Below are 24,705 nucleotides of genomic sequence, written 5' to 3'. Positions count from 1 at the left end.
ATTAATGGCCACCAGCACTTTCCAGCTGCAGACAACGTTTTAATAAAAATAGCAATTGAAATTTACATGTGCTGCAGCCCTTCCAAAATTCCACTACTGAGTGATTTGGTGTAAAGAATGTAACTTCTGCTCTCAGGGTTATGCTTCAGACAAAGCAAACTCCTGGATTCTGGGCATCCCACCACAGCACTTGGTCAAGAGACAATCTCCTTATTCTAACTTTGGTAAGAAAAGAAAACGGAGATGATCAGAAGAAAGTAAATCATGTCTCGGGATATAATGCACAGCTTGGGACACGACATGTCATGTGACTGCCAGGATGGTGGAAGGCGAACTGGATGGACCTTGGTCTTCTTTCGCCAGCAAATTCTTAAATAAACAGAAATGTTCTTAGTTTTGAATGTATTGAGGAGTCACTCTCAAATCTAAGTTGTGAGTTTCGAAAGCTAAGAACTTTACTTCTTCCCTGGCGGTGTCCTGCTGCGTGCCCTGAGCAGCAAGGAGAAGATCTTTTTCTTGCTCTGCGATGTCTTTGCCCACCTGCTGGCAAACTGTGCCTCCTTTGTGGTGCTAGAATAAAGAAGCATCAAAAAGTACTTAATGGAATGAGATTGATTAGGGTTAATGCCAATTTTGTTCAAACATTTCACATTAAAACATTGTGTGTTCGTTGAATGCCTCAATATATTTGTGCCAAATCATTTATTCTCTTTATCTGCCATATGTTATCCAAGCTTCACTGGGCAGTCAAGGTCACTAAAAAGGCACAGAACATATTTGCTAGGAAATGATATCAAGGATGGGAGCCTTTATTGATGAAGAGAGTTTAGACACATTGGGGCTGTTTTCACCTTATCAGAGAAAAATTAGAAAGAGACCTGATTGAAGGGTTTTGATAACGTAAGTAGAGAGAAATGATTTCTACTGGTTGATGAATTGGAAACTAGAAGGCAGGATTATTATTATGATGACAATGATGATTAAATCAAAGGGAGAGGTTAGTAGAATCGTATTTACAGAGTGTTATTAGGACGCGGAATGTTCAATCACAAACAATGGTTGAAACAGAATTCATTAAAACATTTAAAAGGGGATTAGACAATTATTTGAAAATGAAAAGGAAAAAAGCATATGCATGAAAGGGATTAAACAAATATATTTGAGAGAGCAGGAGCTGGCAAAGGCACGTGGATCGAATGGCCCCCTCCTATGACCTATGTTGAAAAATGTTATCATTCAAGTCGATAATTACTAGAGATATATATACATATTTATTAATTGTTTAACTGTAGATAGATTTAAAAAAATGATAATCAAAAAAGGAGAGGAATTTTTATTCCCCTCATTTATCTGCATTGAATTCAATTTGCCACTAATAAACAGCAAGGGACCAAAGGGGAGATCATGAAGATTTCAGATGTGGAATATTTTTCTGATACAGTGGTCAAGGCAGGATCTATATAAATTATCAAGAGGGAATGAGATACATATTTAAAGACTCTCTTCCCCCTCCTCGCTCCCTCCCTTCCTCCCCCTCACCCTGACCATTTCCCCCCTCCTCGCTCCCTCCCTTCCCTCACCCTGACCATTTCCCCCCTGCTCGGGTCATGACCCAACTGTGCAGCGCCTTGGGACGTCCTCCTGACATGAAAGGCGCTTTATAAATGGAATCTTGTTGTTGTTGTAAAGAGGAATCACTTGCTGAATTGTGGGGTAAGTGTGACTGAACTGATTGCTCTTAAAAAGGGCCAGCACTTATACTAACTCACTGTTACTGAACAGAAATAGACAAACAATCATAACTAAGGATAAAAGCACTTGTTGAAATCTAAAACAGTCAATCCAACAACAAATTACATGTTTATAATACCCTTCACGTCGGAAAGAAGTCCCAGGGCGCTGGACAATCAGGGGTTGTGGACTCAAGCTGGGATTTGGGGTGAGAAGGGAAGGAGGGATGGAGGCATGGGGGTTAGGGTTAGGGTTAGGATGGCCTTCAGAGAAAGTTCTTCAGATGGTCCGTGAAGAAGTCAAGAAAGGGGGTGAGGTGGCGAGATTGCGTGATAGAGATCCAGAGTGTGGGGGCAGAGATGCTGAATGCCCGACCGCCAATGGTAGGGCGGGATCTGCGGGGGACCTGAAGCAGAAGGAGTGGATAGGCTGATATGGGGTTATGAGGTCGGAAAGGTAGGGGCGGAGCAAGAGCGTGAAGGGCCTTCAAGGTAAGAACAAGGGTTTGGTACTCAATTCGCTGAGGAATGGGGAGCCAGTGAAGCCGGGCAAGAACAGGAGTGATAGGTTCCCGGAGCCTGGTGCGGGACAGGAAATGAGCTGCAGAGTTCTGAATAATCTGCAGCTTGTGGAGCGAAGAGTTAGGAAGTCCGGTGAGCAGGCAGTTGGAATAGTCAAGCAGGGACATAATGAAAGCGTGGATCAGGGTCTTGGTCTCCTGTGGTGAGAGGCAGTTGTGGAGGCTGGCAATGTTGAAGAAGTGTGGAAAGGAGGAATGGGTCACTCCCCGTACAAATGTGGGGTTTGAAGGATAGCTGAGGGTTGAAAAGGACATTTCGGATTGGCTTGGTGAGGTGAAGAGTGCAGCCAAGGTGATAGTGTCCAGCGGCTGAGGTGAGGAGGCCTTAATGGGAGCTGAGCAGGAGGGCCTCTGTTTTGCCAACACTGAGCTGGAGGAAGTTGGCTCTCATCCAGTACTTGTCAGATAATTGGCCACAATATCAACGTTCCTGGAATTGAGGGAGGAGGCAGGGAGATAGTTTTGGATGTCATCCGTGTACATGTGGAAATTGACCCCATGCCTGAAGTATGACATTGCCAAGCAGGAGCATGCATAGATTGAAGAGGAGGAGACCGAGGACAGAGTCTTGAGGGACACCACACGTGACAGTGCGGGGGCCAGAGGAGAAGCCGTTGATGGCCACGAAGTGCAGATAGTGGGAAAGGTAGGATTGGAACCAGGTAAGAACAGTACCATTGAGGTGGAGGTGAGAGGAGAGGCGGTGTAGAGGAATAGAGTGATCAGCAGTATCGAAAGCGACTGAGAGGTTGAGAAGGATGAAGAGACAGAGAGAGCCCTGGTCGCAGGTGGACAGAATGTGATCTGCCATTTTGACCAGGGCTGTCTCTGTGCAGTGAGCAGCATGAAACAAGATTGGAGGGGTTCATGGAGGGAATGCTTGGAGAGGAAAGAGCGAAGCTGGGAAGCAAGGATCCGTTCCACAGAATGGTTTGAAATGGAATGGTAGTTGGAGAGCAGAGATGGGTCAAGGGAAGGTTTTTTGAAGGTAGGGGTAATGACGGTAGTGCTGTACAGTACTTAATCCACTTTACAGCATATCATGTGAAGCGCTTTGGGATGTCTCGATGACATGATAAGGCAAATGCCTATCAAATGGCAAGGATTATTATAAAGTAGAGCAGAATTCAATGATGAAATAAAGAGATGTTGCCACAAACATGAAGGATAGCGACTGGAAAGAATTAAAGATGTTATTAAGATTAAGACTGATAGGGATCCAGTGCTAGTTTTGGGAGCCCTTCTTTGCATATTAATACCACCACCCCTGCCCGCGGCAATGCCAAACACTGTATTGTTAATTTACCCTAGCCAAGCTAATGCTAGGATATTCCTATATATATATATATATATATATATTCCTGAATATAAAGAAGTCCTTCTTCTTTAAAATTCTACCTAACAGTTTTTGGACAACTGGACTTCTGAGTTATGGGAGGGTTAGTTACTAAAAATACATATCACCCACAAAGAAACAAATCTACTCAACAAGAACTCTATGTTTTAATCAAGTTTTTGGACTCTGTTATAAGAATCATTCTGAGATTTTCAAAAAATCCTCTAAATTACAGTATTTTTTATTAAGTATACTACTACCTATCATTAATCAGTTGCTCTAATTGCAATACATTTTGGGGGGGTTAAATGACAAATAACAATAGCAACATATAACAATATTTCTGCCTTACAATTAGGCTTACACATAACAATATATAGTATCAATTATTAAGGATTGTATCTATGAAATTATTTTCTATGTAAGGGAAGGAAAATACAGGGGAAAACAATTAAAGTGTTAGTTCTTAGGAGTTCTGATTTTGCTTTTGGGAACTAAAGGCACATCTTAAAATAAGGTATGGTCTGAGAAAACCTTTTTGAATGATATCAAATGGACTGTTGATTATGTCACTGCAGAGACAGAAACTCACGTTGTCTGTTGTAAGCCAATTAGACGAATTATTCATCAATAGTATGCCAACATGTAGCTTTGTGAATCAAAGGTTTGTTCAAGAACATCTATAACAACAACAACAACTTGCACTTATATAGTGCCTTCCACGCAGGGTAGAGTCTCAGAACACTTAAATCTAATTCTGTATCTTAGAAGCCAGCAGAAATTTTCACTAAGTAACAACATAACTTATCACTTCTTGATTTTCCATTCCGCTTTCTCTGTGTATTCAAGATGTCCATATCAAAAGGTCATGGCTTCAACTTCAGAAGGGAGAAGGTAAAACACACAGTTTAGAGAGATAAAAGCTGCATGTAGAAGGCAGGGAATACATGCAACGGTTTGGCTCAGAGAGTTGGTGGAAACACTGTTGACAATTTCAGTTGACAGCTTTACTGTTGACAGTTTAAATGAGAAATGGCAACTGGTGACGAGGTTTGAGAGAGACCGATGGTATTTAGAAAATTGAACTGAAAGACCCAAAATGACCTTTTCCACTCTTGCACATTTCTGGGATGATTTTTCTTTGTGATCCTCTCATGTCAATGTTGAGATAATTCTTGTAAACCAAGAAAGATGAAAACTCGTAAAATCCTTTGACTGAGATATATAGTCTTGAGAAACAGAGAAGCATAACTTTGGAATCAAAGGTAGAGGCACCTTTATTATTTCTCCATCCCCAACTGATCATTAGTTCTCACACTGTCTCCACCAAACTACATCTCACAGGCTTCCCAATCTCATCATTCTTCCCTCAGCCCATTTGCCTTTGGGCTGTTTCATTTCAGAGAAACTCACACTGCTCTTCCTCTAATACAAGGATTCACTGCATTGGGCAGTCTTACTTTCTCTCGTAAATACGCACACGCAATATGTACATCCAGTAGTCAAAAGCCTATGGCTCACTGGAAGGCGGGATAAATTCAGAACAAATCTGCGTAAACATTACTTCAGTCAGAGAGAAGTAAACTTATGGAACAGGCTCCCTTGGGAGACAGTGGAAGCAGAAAATGCCATTTGTTTCAAGAAGAAATTAGATAGATTTTTGCTAGAAAATAATAACTCGGAATACAGTATAGTTTGGGACATGACATATCAAGTGACTGCCAGGATGGTGGAAGGTGAACTAAATGACCTTGGTCTTCTTTCGCCTAGCAAATTCTTATGTTCTTATCGAAGAAGCTCCCTGTTTACTGTTACAGCTGATGTCTGGGCCTTGGGTTCAAGGAATCATCAAGCTTGAGACGTCACATTCTAGTAGCACTCCATGGACCAACACACTGAAGGGACAACATATCAATCGCTGGCCAAATATTCCAAGTCCTTCTTCCCATTTCAGAACTTCCACCGGTCTAGAAAGTGACAGTCAATCAATAGTCACGTGTTTGTTGACTCACCACTCCTGTTAAACAAAGAAGTTGAGACAGGTCTTATCTGAGACTAAAACATCGCACCATCTGAGAAGCTATTTAGAGTTATGTTATGAGCAAAGTTGTTGGCATCATTTCCTGGTAATTCTCTCAGTGAATAGAGAAGTGATGATTGCCTACCTGTAGGAACTATTTCATTCATCAATACGATAACATCTTCCTCACAATGTAGGATCATTGTAGATCCTGCCTTTGTACATTTCAAAGGGAACTGTTCATTTAAAGAAGCTCCTATGACTATATCATCAACAACAACAAGATTACACTTGTATAGCGCCTTTCATGTCGAGAGGACGTCCCATATCACACTCATGTGACATCCCCTTCATGTTTATGTAAGTTGCAACACTCTCTGCATTCCTCTGTTTTTCCCTGAGCTCAAATATAAGATCATCTCTGATTGCTGTGTCCTCATTCCTAAAATTTCCAATCATTTTCCCATTCATTATTGTCTTAAAATTTTCTGAGGATTTCAACCATCCTCAAAGTGACAGTCGATCAATATTACCACGATTGCTGACTCACCACCATCAATGGAAGCAGCTCAAATATTTCCTAGCTGAAACTGAAACATCCCGACATTCATTCTTCCAAGCTGGCAATTCTGTCATTGAAGAGAGAAGAGAAGAACTCAGTTCCACCCTTCTCACCCACAAATGGAAGTACTGAATAATATTGTTACGGCACAAGTAGAAACTGTTGAATAAATAATATTTAATGAAATGAGATGTGACAGAGAGAATATTCCTACTGTTTCTTGGAAGACATTTTGACTATCTACTAGATCACATTTGATGTATCACTGGAGGCTTTGATAGCTCAAAACATGTGGTTTTGACATTGAATATCCTTTTCCTCTTCATGATCAAATGTTAAGTGACAGTAAGAATGAAAATACACACCGATGCTGGAATTTCTACCCAGAGTGTAGAGGCATGAATAATGTAGATGCAAAAAACTTTGATGACATGAAAACAACATGAAGGTGCGTCAAGCAAAGATAGTGATTAGAACTGTTTTTCACGTGTAAAAACTGGTTTGTGGAACTTAACTCATTTAAAAGATGAGTATCTGTTTGATTCAACAACAAGATTAGGCAACACGGGGATGTCAAGCACAGGTAAACAATAATCAAGTCAGGAGATTGACCAGGTTGAGTATTCATTGGGCTGAACCTGATTCCAAGTAGCAAGCTTTTGGGCATTTCAGTGCTAGCCTTAGGTAGACTTAATTCCCCAGTAAAAAAGGTGGTAATGTTGATCAAACATGAAGCATACAAGTCTGATGTTACCATTCTTCTTCCAGACTAAACTCACAGAGCAATCAACATTGCTACTTAAGAAGCTGTATGATGATGAGTGTCCCTAGAAAGTTGTGAATTCACAACAGGACGTGAGCTCATAATCTTGGCTGACATTCCCATTAGGTAGTGGGAAATCCATCTTTTGGATGAACTGAGATGCCAACTTTTGGATGAGATGTTTAACCGAGTTCCTGTACCTGTTTTCAGATTCCATGAAACTATTCAAAGAGTTGAGGAGGTTTTTTTGGTATCTTGCCTGGTCAACAAATCTCGTAATTATATGTTCCTTCTCGGCTGTTTGTCAGACCTTCCTAGTGGAAATGTCTGTCTTCAAAACAGGCACTAAACTTGACATGACTTTTGATGAGCTTTGAAATGATTTGATGTGATAAGATAAGGTGCTTCAGTGGTGCAACTGCATGTTCAGCACCAAAACTGCAGAGAAAACCGGTGTATTTTTAATTTTTGAGGAAGATAACAATAATGGGACAATAAGCAGAGTATCTACTTCAATTAAGGTTAGAAAGATTGTGTTATTCAATTAAAGAAATGCAGAGTTTGAGAACCAGCTAGTTACACTCTGTAGCATAGATCAAAATGATCGTTTCGTCCACTAAAATAGACAGTCAATTCACTTTACAGTATATTCTGTGAAGTGCTTTGAGACATCTTGAAGTCGTGATAACGCGCTATATCAAATGCAAGGATTATTATATAATGTCATCTTTCTACAAGATCCATCCTATCATCTTCCTATTATAATTCAGGTTGTTTTCTTAATGAATCTATGATCCAAACCTTAGCCATTCTTTCTGGTAACCTTTTCAGCTGTGAACAATAATAATAATAATCCTTGCATTTGATAGAGTGCCTTATTATGGCTTTGAGATGTCTCAAAGCGCTTCACAGAATGTACTACAAAGTGAATTGACTGTACATTTTGTGGGCGAAATATGGCAGCCAATTGCGCACAGCAGTGTCCCACAAATAATTGTGGATTGAATGACCAAAGTATTATTATTATTTTTTAAAAAATTTGTAAGCAATTATTACCCTCAGAAAAGCGATCCATCAATTGATTAACAACCAGCTTCCTATTTATTGCTAGGTAAACAGAGTAAGGAGTGAGGTGTAAGGAAACGTGTCTAAGGTTTCATCTTGCCTGGGAATTGAACATAGGTCCTCGCGCTTGCGAGGCGAGTGCCCTAACCAGTACTCTACAGAACTAAACAAGGACTCTCTAGTCTTTAAAGACAGTCAGGTGCTGTCTCAGTCAGGTCATCAAGTAAAATGTTTCCCTGCAGGATAATCAAGACAACTCATGCCATCCAGTGTTTGATCATCTCCAGCACTGGATGGTTAAATAACAATGCAACACAAGTTTGGAAACAAACCATTTTGACAAACGTTGAACCCATAACGAGAAATGTCAAAAGAAGCTGTTGAAAGGAAGGACAAATAAATTACAAAGTTAACGTTCAAAATCCTGCTGGAAATAATTTACAAAGTTAAATATTCAAGATATTCCAGGAAATAGCAGAATGTTCCTAGTTTGATTGGATTCTGCAGCTTCACGCTCGTTCACTCATGTTATATCCAGGAAAATTGGATAAATAGCTAGAAAAAAATACTTTTAAAAGGTGTGGGAGAAGAGGAGAGGAATGGAAATAAGATTAAAAAGCTGCAATAGGGGAACTAATGCTTATAGACACAAAAGTAAAATATCATGGAGTGCCTTTCACATAAAATGAACACCTCAAAGCGTTTCACAAAGTATAATTAAGAATGAAGTGAATTTTTTTACTCAGGCAATCTGGGCAGCTAAACACAGGTGAGTTAAGAGGTCAATCAATCTGAATTTGGGGGTAGATTTGGATTGGAAGGGAAATATAACCAGGAGAAAGATTGCACATAACTTTGAAAGCGACAGCAGCCGGTCCCATTACATCAACCAAACACATAAGGCAGAAGGAGTTAATAACGCAAAGAATGTATAGTTCAGACAAACAATATACAGTTTTGGACATGACAAGCGAATGCCAGGATGGTGGAATGGGAACTGGGTGTACCTTGGTCTTCTTTTGCCTAGTAAATTCTTATGTTCTTATGAATAGAATGATTTGGAAATTTACTATGTTGAGAGAAGGGAGAGCATGAGGTGAGATTGAGGAAGAGAGGACAGCCAGCATGACAGATGTAGCAAAAAGAGGAGAGGGAAAGGATTTTTATTGTAGTCCTTCCTGAGACTAGCTACTCGCACTAGTTGTATATAAGACACAATGTTATGCAGGCAAACATAATTCTATGTTATATTAATATTAGCTGTGGCAGCTAATCTGTGTCACAAACAAGTGATATTGAAATTGCGGAAGAAAAATAAATCAAAAGGAATGAAACAGAAAAGAAACACATGGTAAAAATGGAGGAAAATAAAAGAGGTGGGGAGGCTGGATCAATACCTGATACCCGATACCTGTACGTGAAGAGAATTAAAGGCACAGATTAGACATAGTTCTGCCATAACTTCTATGTTGGTGATCTGAATGGACTCCCTCTGGGCTGTAATTGTTTTATGAATTTACGACACACCTTGAACAAGCATATCGATACTTCACTCTGTGCCTACCTTAATATCTCAAAAGTATTACCTGCTCCACATTCCCCAGCCAGCCTGGCCTGCCCCACCATCGGCGGTTGGGCCTTCAGCCTTTCTGCCCCCATGCATTGGAACTCCATCCCACAGTCTCTTCACTTCACCCCCTCCCTTGCCTCCTTCAAGGCCTGTCTCAAGACCTTCTCTTTGGCCACGCTTTCGATCACCCTCCTACCTCTCCCCTCCACCCATTCTGAATCCAACCCCCAGTTCGGCTCCAAATCCTTGCCTGTTCAGCACCATGGGATGTCCTGCTGACATGAAAGATACTGTACAAATGTAATTTGTTGTTGTTGTGTTTGTCATTTGCCACTCTGTGCAGTGGATGTAGAAATAGGGATACTTCTTCTCTCTCTCCATGGCCCAGTGTTCTAGAGCACCTACTCACTGTATTTACAATATGAGCGAGGGTCCTAATGTCTTTGCATTCAAGCCTTTCCGCATTCAGCAACTTACCAGCTCTTCTAACTGTAGGGTCTGCTCTTTGCCTTGCAGCGGACCACATGAGATCATCAGCAACGAGAGTGGTAGGCTGTGATCCTTGTAACGTGTAGCAGTGAACAAAAGTACTCAGTTAAAGTCAGGTACACAAAAACTTCAGTGTTAAATGCTACAGTAGCATAACAAGCGACTTGGGACATCCTTCCCATGTAAAACGACACTATACAAATAGAATTTGTTGTCGTTGTTGTTGTTCAACTAATAACTTCAGTGATAACTATTTAGGGCTCCCTCCCTCCCAGAGGTAGAAATCTATTAAGTAAACAACTTTCTTATATATTGCAATACAAGCACATTTCAGGATGATGGAGGTGTTAATGACAGAATATTAAGAGTTAAGCAGCGTATTTCTTGATTGATAACAAGAAATTCCACATCCAAAAAATTGCATGTCTCCTAAAGGCTATGCTGGCAGGTGCACCACTACTGTGGTATCTCAACTATGCTCAGACAGTCATGGTCTTATTGCAATGCCGTGTACACCAGAAGTGTGCTCCCTGACACATGCAAACCTTGTGGAAGATTAGAAACTCTAAGTGATAAAGAAACTATAATTTCTCTGTTCGAACAGCTTCATTCCCCTCTAACTTCCCTGTTCCTGGCTCAGTGCCAGCTCTCTCACCTGAGTCAGAAGGTTGTGTAATCAAATACTATAGTTTGGGACTTGACCTCACATAATGTAAGCTGACACTCCAATGCGGCATTGAGGGGGGATGGTGTTGCATGGTTGGAGGTGCGGTCCTTCAGATGAGATGTTAAACTGAGATTCTTTTCTCCTTGGTTATATATTCAATCCGTTTTTCTACATATTCTGCATCTTACAGCCAATAATTAGCATCTGTGTTGTGCTGACTTACCAATAGCACAATCGTCTTCATCAAATGGCTCGGAATTGTTGCCAATGGAAAGATCGTCATAAGGGCTGTTACTCGATGTATTTGCCAGGCTATCAAAGTAGTGATCATCAGCGGCATCCTCTCGGCTTTGACCTGCTCAAGTATTAGAACATAGCAACTTTAAACAAAATTGAAAATGAATTATTAAGTTCCAAAAGGTATGTTCCTTTTTGAAAGGTTCACCCTTCCACCACCCCCATCGCCCTCACCCCCACAACTTAACAGAATGAAAAATTCATTAGCTTTAGTGAACACCAAGGCAATAACAACAACAAATTACAATTGTATAGCACCCTTCACATCTGAAGACATCCCAGGGTGCTGGACAATCAAGGGTTTTGGACCCCTGACACAAGGCACAAGGTAACTAGTAAGTTTTTAACATGTGTTTGAGTATATGTATTGCCCATTTCAAGGCCAAAAATTTTGCATTGTCTTAGCATTAATCAGGATTCCAGGAGAAACTATTACCATGGGATCTTTAATGTCTACCTGAACAAGGAAATGTCTACCTTAACATCTTATCTGAAGGATGGCCATTCCAACAATGCTGCAACTTAGACTGAATAAGTTAGGGGCATGTCTTGTAAGAGAGGTAGCCATGGTTGAATGGCAGAGTTGTGGGGATGGATAAATATTCTGAAGTTTTGCTTGATTAGTTTTGGAGAACTTGCTCCAGGAGATCAGATGTTTTGGAATCCGTGCTTAGGCTGGATTCTTGTGGTCTGTAATAGCTTGATGGACCAAAATGCCTTTTCTACTTCTGTGTTGTTATGATGTTTTGTCTGCCTATGATCTTGTATTCTCTTTGCCTTGTGCTCCACACTATTATACATCCAATTAATAGTTACAGAAAATATTCATAAATGGATGAAACAATCTATTCTTTCATTAATGTATACGACTAACCAAAAATTCAGACGTACTTATGACACTTCACTAATTTCTTTGCTTTAAGAACAAAAGCTCATTACTCGAAAAAGATTTACACAAATAAAACGACTGTTGGTGGGACACTGCTGTGCGCAATTGGCTGCTGCGTTTTGCCCACAAATATACGGTCAATTCACTTTACAGCGTATTTTGTGAAGCGCTTTGAGACGTCTGGAAGACGTGAAAAGCGCTATATCAAATGCAAGGATTATTATTATTATTATTATTGAGACCATTACAGTATTTTGGAAAACTCCTCAATTCAATTTCAATTTGGAAGCTGTTCCATGGATTTCAAAAAGGAAACCATCTTAAAAACTGAAACTCCATTGAAGATTGTTTAATGCCTCATTGATTCAAAAATTGTCCCCAAAATTGATTCAAGATGTGGAACTTTTAAATGTTTCACCCTTTGAGCGCAAACACATTAAACCATCCCCAAATCAAAATAATTTTCAAAACAGAGCTCAAAGCTGTTCATTTTAATTAACTGACTTTCACTTTTGATCTTGTAATCCTTGCATTTGATATAGCGCCTTATCATGTCTTTGAGACATCTTAAAGTGCTTCACAGAATGTAAAATGATTGGACTGCATATTTTGTGGGCGAAATATTTTATGATTCAGAATCTTACTTGTTTCTGAATAGGAACTTCCTGCGGGGTTATAAAAAAGTTGTTGCTCCGGGTGAGGTGTACTCATCAAATCATTTGTGCAGAAGAGATAGTCATCAGAGGCATCATCCTGAGCAGCCGCACCTATTACAGAACAGACAAGTCAGCTCATACCTTGCAGATAGATAGATAGATAGATAGAAAGCAAACATTCATGACTGGGGCAGTATGCGCAGATTGAGGTGGCCAGTTGCAGGAAGAATGCCATAGCGATAGAGAAGGTGCAATGCAGATTCACTAAGATTATAAGAATATGAGGAATGAGAATATTTGTATGAAGAGAGCACAGCTGAGGAAATTATGTTAACTGGCATTAACTATATGTTTGTCTACCAGAATTTCAACCCTCTGAAATTTTAAGTCGAAAAAGTCTTGTGCCCTCAGATAAAGTGGCAACTCGGAGCCATAAATGCAAATATTTTCCTCAATTTTATGTAATCTTTCACTTGAATTTCCTTCTCATGGAAGACCATTATTCTTAACATTTCTGAGGATGTGCATTGCAGGTTTGGGAAAAATTCTTAAATTCACTCCTAATTTGAAGGCCGGTTTTCGACAGTTGTTAAAAGCAATTCAATTCTGAATTAAAACTGAAGTTAAGAATTTGTCACAATTTTGTTCAATTTTAAGACAAAATGGTCTTACATGCTACCTCTAGATGCTCCTTAAATGTTATGATTAAATGGCATCTCAAGTCTCAAATAGGTTATTTGTTCATCAGATTTGATAGCCAAATGACACAATACTGAATTAATATATACAACAATCATTTATATTGCCATCAATCATGTTGGATGAAGGTTTCAAAATTATTCACACAGCAAATGGAAACACCAAGCAAGGAGGAAAGAAAGAAGAGAGACAATATTTTCTATATAGTGTATGTTGGTCCCAAAGCATTCGACAGAGAAAATGTATCACAGATCAGCGAGGGAAGGGTTTCAATGTAAAACTTTGGGTAAGAGTTCCAAAGTCAAGACATAGTAGCTGAAGGTTCAACTACCTATGATAATAATAATAATCCTTGCATTTGAAATAGCACCTTATCACGTCGCTGAGATGTCTCAAAGCCCTTCACAGAATGTACTGTAAAGTGAATTAATTGTATATTTTGTGGAAACGCCCTATTGTTTTAAAACAGACTCACCTAGACTAGTGCGAATCTTCTGTTGGCCTCTTCTTGACAGCCATCATGGGCCACATCTGGCCCACGGGCCGTGAGTTGGCTACCACTGTTATAAAGAGTGGAATTAGGGAGACCACAGAGGAGAGCATTGGGAATATCTGATTGAGGTCACAACGAGGTGCATCTATAAATTATCCTTCTCGTTGGGTAACAGAAGGATTGGTTAGGGATTAAAGAAAAATGTAAGCAGGTAAGGAGTTCTTCTAGAGATGGAAGAAAGTAAGGTCAAGAACCAAGGGTTTGAAGCAGAGAGTCATCAAAGCCAAAGCTACACATTAGTTCAACTTAACTCAGAGCCTAAAAAAAATGATCCCTCAATTCACAACTGTTTGTGGGACACCTCCGTGCGCAATTGGCTGCCTCATTTTGCCTACAAAATACAGTCAATTTACTTTACAGTATATTCCGTGAAGCACTTTCTGACATCTCAATGATGTGATAAGGCATCATATCAAATGCAAGGATTATTATTATTAATAAAGGAACAGCGATGGTTGTGGAATCAAGGAGTAGAAGCAGAGAGGTAGAACAGGGTGTAAATAGTAAACATGTAGATACCGATTCATGCTTGCAGATAATATCACCGAAGGGAAGCATAGAGACAAAGATATAAATTTACATTTATTCTCTTCTTGGTTACATTTTGCAACTTATTACCTATTCTCCAGAAATAGATCAGTATTGTAACCATATTTATTATTTACAATAATTGTAAAATAATTAGAATCATTAATGCAGGATTGGCATATTGTGCTTTAGGTAACATGTTCACTTAGCAATGATAATTAGAGAAAGTTCTTCTAAAACAAGGTCTGATCTGCATTTAGACTTTTCCTGGTTTATTAGGGTGAATTCCTGGTAAGGCTACACAACTATTTCCAAGGAAGCATGTTTCATTCGGTTCCAAAGCACAAGATTGTGATGAACTCTTTGATGAAGAATTCACCACAAAGAGAGGATGAGTGACTCTGATTTTATGATCAAGAAGGTGCCCAGATACCACCTAATCCAAGAATTAGTGGAAAGGATTATCATAATAATGCCTTATCACAATAATATAGTGGAAAAGATTCAATGATGAGAAACAAGAAATAATCCTATGTCTATCAAAGTTATAACTTCGGAGCATGTTAATTTATGCAATATCAGCTTCTAAGTCTTTCCTTTTGTAATGATAGTCTTCATTGACCAGAAAATCAGGAGGTTCCACCTTTTGTTCTCTAATCAAATCGACCCTACTGTTACAGCCAATTTCTTGGGCTATATACAATTTTTCTATTAGTTGGTCTCATACTAATGATTTAAACTAATCAACATTGAACCTCAGTTGTCACTACTCACAAGATCCAATTCCTTTTGAATTTGATTACATTCTTTTGAATTTGATTACATTCTTCCTCATTATTTTCTCTGATTTCTATTTTGATATTATCCACAAACATAAAAATATGTTTCTTAAGAGCTTTTATACATACTGTTCTCACATTCAAGGGTAAATACTCAAAGGAAATAATATTCAAGGGGATGGGGAAGGAGCCGAAAAATGGGATTAGAGTAGACAATTAGCAGAACTAGGCTAGAGTAATCCAAACAAAAAAAAACACTGTGATCTCTAAATTGTGAATGAACCACGATTTGTCCTGTAGAGTCCTGGAGTTGTGGAGTTGTGGAGTCCTGTAGCTTAGTGGTTAGAGCACTAGCCTCACAAACGAGAGGACCTGGGTTCGATTCCCAGCAGTGCGAAATGTTGGGCAAGTTTCCTTACTCCACACACCTCTGCTTATCTAGCAGTAAGTAGGAACCCGGTTGTTAGTCAATTGGTGGATTGCTTTTCCGGGGGTAATAATTCATCAAAATAAATAAAAACGATTGAATCACTCAATCCACGACTGTTTGTGGGACACTGCTGTCCCCACAAAATATACGGTCATTTCACTATACAGCATATTCTGTGAAGCGCTTTGAGACGTCTTGAAGACGTGATAAGGTGCAATATCAAATGCAAGATTAGTATTATTTTGTCAAGGGCTTAAACATTTAGGTTATTAGAGTTCTATATCTATAGTCTGTGAAATATGCCAGAATAACTCTAAATGTATCTGTCCAAATCTTAGATTAAAGCAATAGTGAATGAAATTGTGCATCATTTTATATTAGTATTTAAATGTTGAAATGAATTACGAATGTCTTCTTGTGAGCCAAGATGGTTATCTTCATGTGGGTTCAGTTAGCTCCAGTGGGGTGGCTAGCATTAGCAGACATAATGGGCCAAATAACATCCTTCTGTGCTGTGAATTCACTGACTGTATCAAAACTACCTTGCCAGCATGTCAAATCTAAATCCTCCTAAATTGATTTCTTTAGATCTACAAAAACAATGGAAACAAATCACTCACAGATTTTTCGCTGGAAAATTCCTGTAAAGATACCTGGGAGCATTGATATGGATGGATGCACATGCAACTGCTTGAGATGCGTATGAGTATCTAGGAGACCTTTGTGTTTGAATATTCAAGCCATGCAATGACTTATGGCTTGAGGACCATTGGCATTCAATCGGTTATTGCAGAATTTCTTCATTTGAATCAAGTAAAATGCCACAAATTGGGGGTCACCATTTAGATGAGAATCTGCCTCTACGGGTACGTTCTTAATCCATGCATCGATTTCAAAAAAATGTAAACACATTTAGAGCTCACGTTAAACTTCTCTTGCACTATGTAGTTTCTGCTGCTGGCTTGTATATTTTCGGCACCATTGTCAGAGCTATATCAAAATATTCCTGTTTGAATTCCATTTCGGTTCAGTTTCTGGAGTGCATTTCCTAAACATAATAACTCTGGGCAGAAAGTCAATCATATATTTTTTGTTTAAGAAATCCATTCAGTTTGCAAAGTTGTTCTTATCCGGACAACATAGCTGCAGGAATAGAATCCACCTCCCCTTCCATCAAAATATCTCTTTCTCAATAAAAATGGTTCAAATGCACACAATACAATTTACATTTATATAACATCTCTCACAACCAGTGGACATCTCAAAGCACTTTACAGAGCTGACTGGGCACCTGATGGGGGTGGGAATCTGAAGAGAGTGGATGGATTAAGGGGAAAGATGACCAAAAGCATAGCTAAAAAGTTACATCTTAAAGTGACCTTTAAATTGGGGAGGGGAGGGCAAGTTGATGGGGCTCTAGTTAGTAGTAAAATTGTCAGCAGTAAAACTATTTACTAAAATGTTTCCTTCGCTAAGCAAAAAACATACACAGTATATGATGTAAAAATGTTTTACCTTTTAATGAAGACATTGTCTGTCAGGCATCCATGCCCTTTTTGCTTGGTGCTGCAAAACAAGTTATTATTTTGAAATATATTGATGGGGAAAAATGCATTGCAGAAGCATTCCTGAAAGGAGGATTGAATCCTGGACTCACACATTCTGGCACATGTGCAGGATTGTGGTTTATGTTCAGGATTCTCATTTCCTTCATATAACCAAGGAGAAAATGCTTGTTTATACTGTTTATATCGACATAGCCATTCCATCTTAAATATATTCTGTGAAGTGCTTTGAGACGTCTCAACGATGTGATAAGGCGCTATATCAAATGCAAGGATTATTATTATTATGCAACTAATGTATAATTAAAAAAATAATGATTTTTTTTCCTGTGCTCTATCTAGCATACACATATCACTACTATAGCACTATTTTATGCAATACAATACAAAATTACATTTGTATAGTGCCTTTCACGTCGGGAGAATGCCCCAAGGTGCTGGACAGTCAGGGATTTGGACCTGAGCAGGGAGGAGCGGTTAGGATAAGGGAGGGTGGAGGGCAGAGAGAGTAGGAGGGTTGCCGAAGGCACGGTTGATAGAGGGGGTCTTCAAACCTGGCTTGAAGGAGGCAAGGGAGGGAGTGAGGCAAAAATAATGTGGGATGGAGTTCCACAGTATGGGGCAGAGAGGCTGAAGGCCTGACCATAGATGGTGGAGCAGGCTGGGCGAGGATGTGGAGCAGGCTGGAGCCTGCTGAGCGTAGGGAGCGGACAGGTTGATAAGGGGTTAGCAGGTCACAGAGGTAGGAAGGGGCAATGCCGTGGAAGGCCTTTAAGGTGAGGACGAGTGTTTTGAACTCTATCCTCCAAGTGATACGGAGCTAGTGGAGCCGGATGGGGGGGAGGCGGGGGGTGGGGGGCGGTAATGATGGGGTTCACGGAGCCTGGTCCAGGAGAGGACATGAGCTGCAGCGTTCCGGATGATCTGCAACTTGTGGAGGGAAGAATTGGAAAGGCCGACAAGCATGGAGATGGCGTAGTAGAGCCTAGATGTGATGAATGCGTGAATGAGGGTTTCAGCGGCCTGAGGGGTGAGGCAGTGGCGGATCCGGGTGAGGTGGGGAAGGCAGAGCGGATCATGGCAGGGCGGGTCATGGCATGGATATGGGGTAGAAACGATAGTTGAGGGTCAAACAAGACACCAAAGTTCCAGACTGGCTTAGTAAAGTGGAGTGTGCATACCCAGATGGTGATGCTGTCAGCCCCTGAGATGAGGAGTTGCTGACGGGAGCCAATCAGGAGAGCCTCAATCTTGTTGCCGTTCAACTGAAGAAAGTTAGCTCTTATTCAGGACTTGATATTTGACAAACATTCTGACAGGTGGTCCTGGAGTCAAGGTGAAGTGGAGAGGACCGAGGACAGAGCCCTGAGGAACACCACAAGAGACGGTGCGGGGGCTGGAGGAGAAGCTGTTTGTGGAGTCAATGTGGAGACGGTGTGAGAGATAGGATCTGAACCATTCAAGGACAGGAACCTTGAAGGTTGAGGTGAATGGAGAGGCGGTGGAGGAGGATAGAGTGGTCAACTGTATCAAAGGCAGCAGAGAGGTCAAGGAGGACGAGGAGACAGAGGGATTCCTGGTCCCAGATGGACAGAATGCCATTGACACTTTGATCAGGGCTGTTTCTGTGCTGTGGGCAGCATAGAAACCTGATTAGAAGGATTTGTATAGGGAGTGGTGGGAAAAGAAGGAGCGAAGCTGGGAAGCAACGACTCATTCTAGGACCTCGGAAAGGAGAAGGAGGTTGGAGATGAGGCAATAATTTGAGAGCAGGGATGGGTCCAGGGAAGGTTTTTTGAAGATAGGGGTGAAGAAGGCTGTTTTTAAGGGGGTGGAAATGGTGCCAGTGGACACAGAGATGTTGATGAGGTCTGTGAGTAGAGGGGCAAGGAGGTGGAGCTTGGAGGCAAGGAGAGGGGTAGGGATGGGGTCTAGGGAACAAGTAATGGGTTTCATGAGGGTTATCCTCTGCATCTAAAAAGCCAAAACGTCTCAAAGCGCTTGCAGAGTTTTGCAAGGTTAATAGGAACTGAGAGGAAAGAATTCCTGCTTCCAGTGATTGGTCTGCCCCTCCAAGACTTGCTAATAAGTCCAGCTGGTTGGGTTGTCATCAGCAATGCCTTGGAGACTCGGGACCAGATTACCAAGACCTTTGCAGAGGTTAGCTGTTAGCAAGCATGTTAACTTGAAGGCAGCTCAGCCCTAAGGAGATCCTGCTCACCAAGCTACAAGGAAGATAGTCTAGGGTCTCATACAATAACTATTTTTGTAAACAAAAAGCACATCTGGAAAAGATCTTTATTCTTAGCAATCTGGTTATTATAGACATTATTATTTCTTTAAGTATACTGAATAACACCATCAATTATAGCAATTCCATAATTATCACACACTACTTAAAACTATAAAAACTCTTTGATGTCTGCAATCAAAGTGAAAGCAAAGTCACAGGAGATATAATGTTAATTATACATTCTAGTATAACTCAATCCCAAATCCATCATTCATAGATCACTAGGTGTTTATTGCCTTTAACTTGTGTAATAAACATTGCTTCATCTCTCTGCTCCTTTTAAGGATCCTTTATGAGCCCAACATTGCTAACCTGAGGCAAGTAACAAAACAGCATTGCGATGTAAAGGCTGGGATTTTATGATCTATGTTAAGCAGAATCATGCGGCTTGCACTGCGCAATGTGATAGAGAGAGAGATGGGTACAATAGTCCAATTCCTCTGACATTATCCTCTGAGCCACCTTGCTGAGGGTAAATGGTCCACAAAGGTCAGGTGCTATGGGTGAAGTGGGAGAAAGTACACAGGAAAGTGCCCAAGTGTGACAATAATTGATGAGCTGGGAATAGTGGTTCCAGTCATTCCAGTCAATGAAGGGGAGGAAAACGGGATAGAAATTCACACATTACACAACTTGTACGGAACAATTTCAAATCATGTAAATCTCTGCTCAGTGGAGATAATGTAATTTTGGTGATTACTTTTAAAGAAGCTATAATTTTTGATAACTCCTGGAAGTGTAATGAGACGATCGCTCTTTTTTCAGTACCTTGGATCATCCTACCAAGGTGAAAGGGGCTATTTAAATGCAATTTCTTGTTGTGGTTTTGAGCGATCAACATACGGTGGATTTCATTATTTTCTTAACTAAATTGTACAGCAGCTTCATTTGCAACTGCATAATTATCACACTCTGCTTAAAATCTTAACAACTCCTTAACTGTTCAAATCAAAGTGGAAGCAAACAGTGCCAACAGCGATACACACTTGGTCGGAACTCATTCTAAATCCCATCACTCATGGGTTACCAGGTTACTTGCCTCTGATGAGCAATGTTGAGCTCATAAAGGCTACTTAACAGTACCGGAGAGATGAGATTATGTTTATTACACAAGTGAAAAGTTGCTGCTTTCCTTGGTACAACGAATGAATTGGTTTGTGACACCCAGACAGATTGTAACTTTGGAGGAGTTTCCTGACACTCTATAAAAGATTGAGATGATCTCACTGGTGTCTTCCGCGCTCCGAAAGCAGAATGAGCCATGGGATCTAGAGCCCCCATGCGGAACCAATGACAATCCAATATTGCCGCTCACAAATAAACAGACACCTTGCGTTTGTATAACGCCTCTCACCCGGGCAGCGCCCCAGAGCGCTTGACAGTGGTGGAGCATGACACCGAGCTGGGGTGGGGGGGGGTGGGGGGGTGTGGGGGAGGGGAGTGGGGTGGGTGTGGGGCAGAGAGAGGGCGAGCAGGTGACCGTAGGTACTGTCAAAGAGGAAGGTCTTCGGGCATGACCTGAAGATGGGGAAAGGAGGGGAATAGAGGAAGTGCGTTCCAGAGTTTGGGGGCAAATACTTCCTCATTAACACCTGTGAGAGCTGTGGCTCCTGTTATCCAACAATACACGAATGTTCACTTATTCCCTCCGTTTTGAACCAACTTTATTATACACACACACACACACACACACACATATCTCTATATATCTATACAGCAGCCTCGGTGAGGATACATTTGGGCTACAATCTGAAATAATTGCAGATAAGGCAGTTGATCCCCCCCCACCCCCCCCAACCACTTAAAGAGAAACCTGAGTGTGGTACAGAAGAAAAAGGAAGAGAATAACGTGACGAACCATTGGCGGGTCCTGGAGCCGGATAGGGACAAGTTTCATCAGGAGAAGTGGATGAATCACAAGGTACAAGCGCTCCCGTACCTCCCCCTGTGTTACCTTGAGTCCCACTTGCCCCCAACTGGTTGCTGCGGCTCTTGAGATCTCCGGAGACCCTCTGGTTGGAGTCTTGCCTTTGATCGTTATCCATATCCCTCCTCCTCGTCCTGTGGCGACGCTTTCACTGACTTGTGTCTCCCCCACTCCCACACACAAAAAAGCCCAAGACCCGAGACGTCAACCTTCAAGGCTTTGTGACGCCCGAAGGCAATAATCAAACACGTTTCACGAGTCACAACGTTGACTTGGGGGACAATCTGGTGGGTTTTTTTTTTACACACACACACACACATGTTGGTGGGTTAGTGACACACACTTTAATGTTTGGTGAGATTTTTGCTGTTGCTGCTCTTGTGGAGATGTGATGTCCTTTATACATACTATATATATATATATATATTTATTATATATATATATATATATATTTATTATATATATATATATATATATATATATTTATATATATATTTATAACGAAAAGTCCACATTATTCATCTATATACTTATACAGAAATGTGTAATCACACTTCAACTGAATTTGAAACTCATCTTAATATATATATGTATGTGTGTACACGCATGACTATAGGTCTAATACAACAACAACAACAAGATTCCATTTATAGAGCGCCTTTCACGTCGGGAGGACGTCCCAAGGCGCTGTATAGTTGGGTCGGGACCTGAGCAGGGGGGAAATGGTCAGGGTGAGGGGAGGGAAGGGACGGGGTGAGGGGAGGGAAGGGAGGGAGTGAGGAGGGGGTAGAGAGTCGAGAGGGGAGCTGAAGGCTCGGTCAAAGAGAAAGGTCTTGAGACCGGCCTTGAAGGAGGAAAGGGAGGAGGCGGCGAAGGCACTGGGGGATGGAGTTCCAGAGCCTCGGGGCTGAGAGGCTGAAGGCCCGGCCACCGATGGTAGGGCGGTTGGGGCGGGGGATGTGGAGCAGACCGGAGCCAGAGGAACGGAGGGTACGGGCAGGTAGGTAGGGGGGATAGTAGGTCAGAGAGGTAGAAGGGAGCAAGGCCGTGAATGGCCTTGTAGGTGAGGATGAGGATCTTGAAATCAATCCTCTGGGGGATGGGGAGCCAGTGGAGGCGAGCGAGGGTGGGAGTGATGTGGTCCCGAAGTCTGGTGCGGGACAGTACACGAGCTGCAGAGTTCTGAATGACCTGCAGCTTGTGGAGGGAGGTGCCGGGAAGGCCGGCGAGGAGAGAGTTCCCATAGTCCAGCCTTAAGGTGATAAAGGCGTGGACCAGAGTTTCAGCAGCGTGAGGGGTGAGGTAGTGCTGTAGTCTGGCGATGTTCCGGAGGTGGTGGAAGGCAGTTCCAGTTGTGACGCGGATATGAGGGAGAAAGGACAGCTCAGGGTCGAACAGAACACCGAGGTTCCTGACTGGCTTTGAGAGGTGGAGAGTGTAGCCTTGGATGCTGATGGTGTCAGCGCCTGAGGTGTGGAGGCGCTGACGTGAGCCAATCAGGAGGGCCTCAGTTTTACGCACGTTGAGCTGAAGAAAGTTGTCTCTCGTCCAGGACTCGATGTCGGACAGGCAGTCTGTCAGGACATTGGTGCTCGTGGAGTTGAGGGTAGAGGAGGAAAGGTAGTGGAGTCCTGTAGCTCAGTGGTTAGAGCACTCGCTTTGCAAGTGAGAGACCTGGGTTCAATTCCAGGCAGAGGGCGAAACCTTGGGCAAGTTTCCTTACTCCACACGCCTGATAATAATCCCTCCAAAACAAAAACAATAATAAATTGGTCATTTTCAATCTACGACTGTTTGTGGGACATTGCTGTGCGCAATTGGCTGCCGCGTTCGCCCACAAATATACAGTCAATTCACTTTACAGTCTATTCTGTGAAGCGCTTTGGGACGTCCTCCCGACGTGAAAAGCGCTATATCAAATGCAAGGATTATTATTATTATTATTATTAAGGTAGAGTTGGGTGTCATCTGCATACATGTGGAAGTTAACCCCATGTCTGTGGATGATGTCACCAAGGGGGAGCATATAGAGGGTAAAGAGGAGGGGACCGAGGACAGAGCCCTGAGGGACACCGCACGAGACAGTGCGGGCGCTGGAGGAAAAGCCATTCGTGGAAACAAAGTGAAGACGGTGGGAGAGGTATGACCTAAACACTCAAGGACAGGGCCTTGAAGGTTGAGGTGGGAGGACAAGCGGTGGAGGAGGATAGCGTGGTCGACCGTATCGAATGCTGCCGATAGGTCGAGGAGGACGAGGAGGCAGAGGGAACCCTGGTCACAGATGGTCAGGATGTCATTGGTGACCTTGACCAGGGCAGTTTCTGTGCTATGGACAGCATGGAAACCCGACTGAAGGGGTTCGAATAATGAATGGATGGAGAGGAAAGAGCGCAGCTGGGAGGCAACAACTCATTCCAGGACCTTGGACAGGAAGGGGAGGTTGGAGATGGGCCGGTAGCTTGATAGCTGCGACGCATCAAGGGAGGATTTTTTCAAGGTGGGTGTGATGGTGGCAGTTTTTAAGGGAATGGGAACAGAGCCATAGGAGAGGGACAGGTTGACGATGTCTGTGATATTTAGGGCAAGGAGGTGGAGCTGGGAGATAAGGAGTGGAGTGGGGATGGGGTCAAGGGAGCAGGTGGTGGGTTTCAAAGATAGGATGAGTTTGGTGACAGAGGGTGGGGAAACGGGTACGAAAGTGTGTAGGGGAGGATGGGTAGGAGTCGGAGTGTGGGAGGGAGGGGGTGGGTGGATGTTGGAGGGGAAGTGACCGCGGAACGAATTCCCTTGATTTTGGATTTATTGAATTATTGATAAGATTGATAAGATTTGTTTATTTATAATATGTGAGTGTAGAATCACGCTTAAAATGAATCTACAACTCATTTTAACAGCACACAACAACAAAATTACATTTGCAAAGCGCCTTTCAGGTCAGGCAGGAGGACGTCCCAAGGCGCTGAACGGTCAGGAATCAGGACCCGAACATGGAGGTGGGGGGGTGGGGGCAGGGTTGGGATGAGGGAGGGCACAGAAGTAGGAGGGTGGCTGAAGGCACGGTCGAAAAGGAGGGCGAAGGGTTTGTGAGATGGGTTGGGGGCAGAGAGGCTGAAAGTCCGGCTGCTGATGGCGGGCGGAGGACATGGAGCAGGCTGGAGCCTGCTGAATGGAGGAAGTAGACAGGTAGATAGGGGGTCAGCAGGTCAGAGATGTAGGAGGGGGCAAGGCCGGGGAGGATCTTGACAGTGAGGATGAGAAATTTTAAATCTATCCTCTGAGGGATGGATGGGAGCCAGTGGTGCCGGG

The sequence above is a fragment of the Callorhinchus milii genome, unplaced genomic scaffold (assembly GCF_018977255.1).
Source record: "Callorhinchus milii isolate IMCB2004 unplaced genomic scaffold, IMCB_Cmil_1.0 Scaffold2, whole genome shotgun sequence".
NCBI classification, from domain to species: Eukaryota; Metazoa; Chordata; class Chondrichthyes; order Chimaeriformes; family Callorhinchidae; genus Callorhinchus; species Callorhinchus milii.
Note: the sequence above shows the minus strand (reverse complement) of the source record.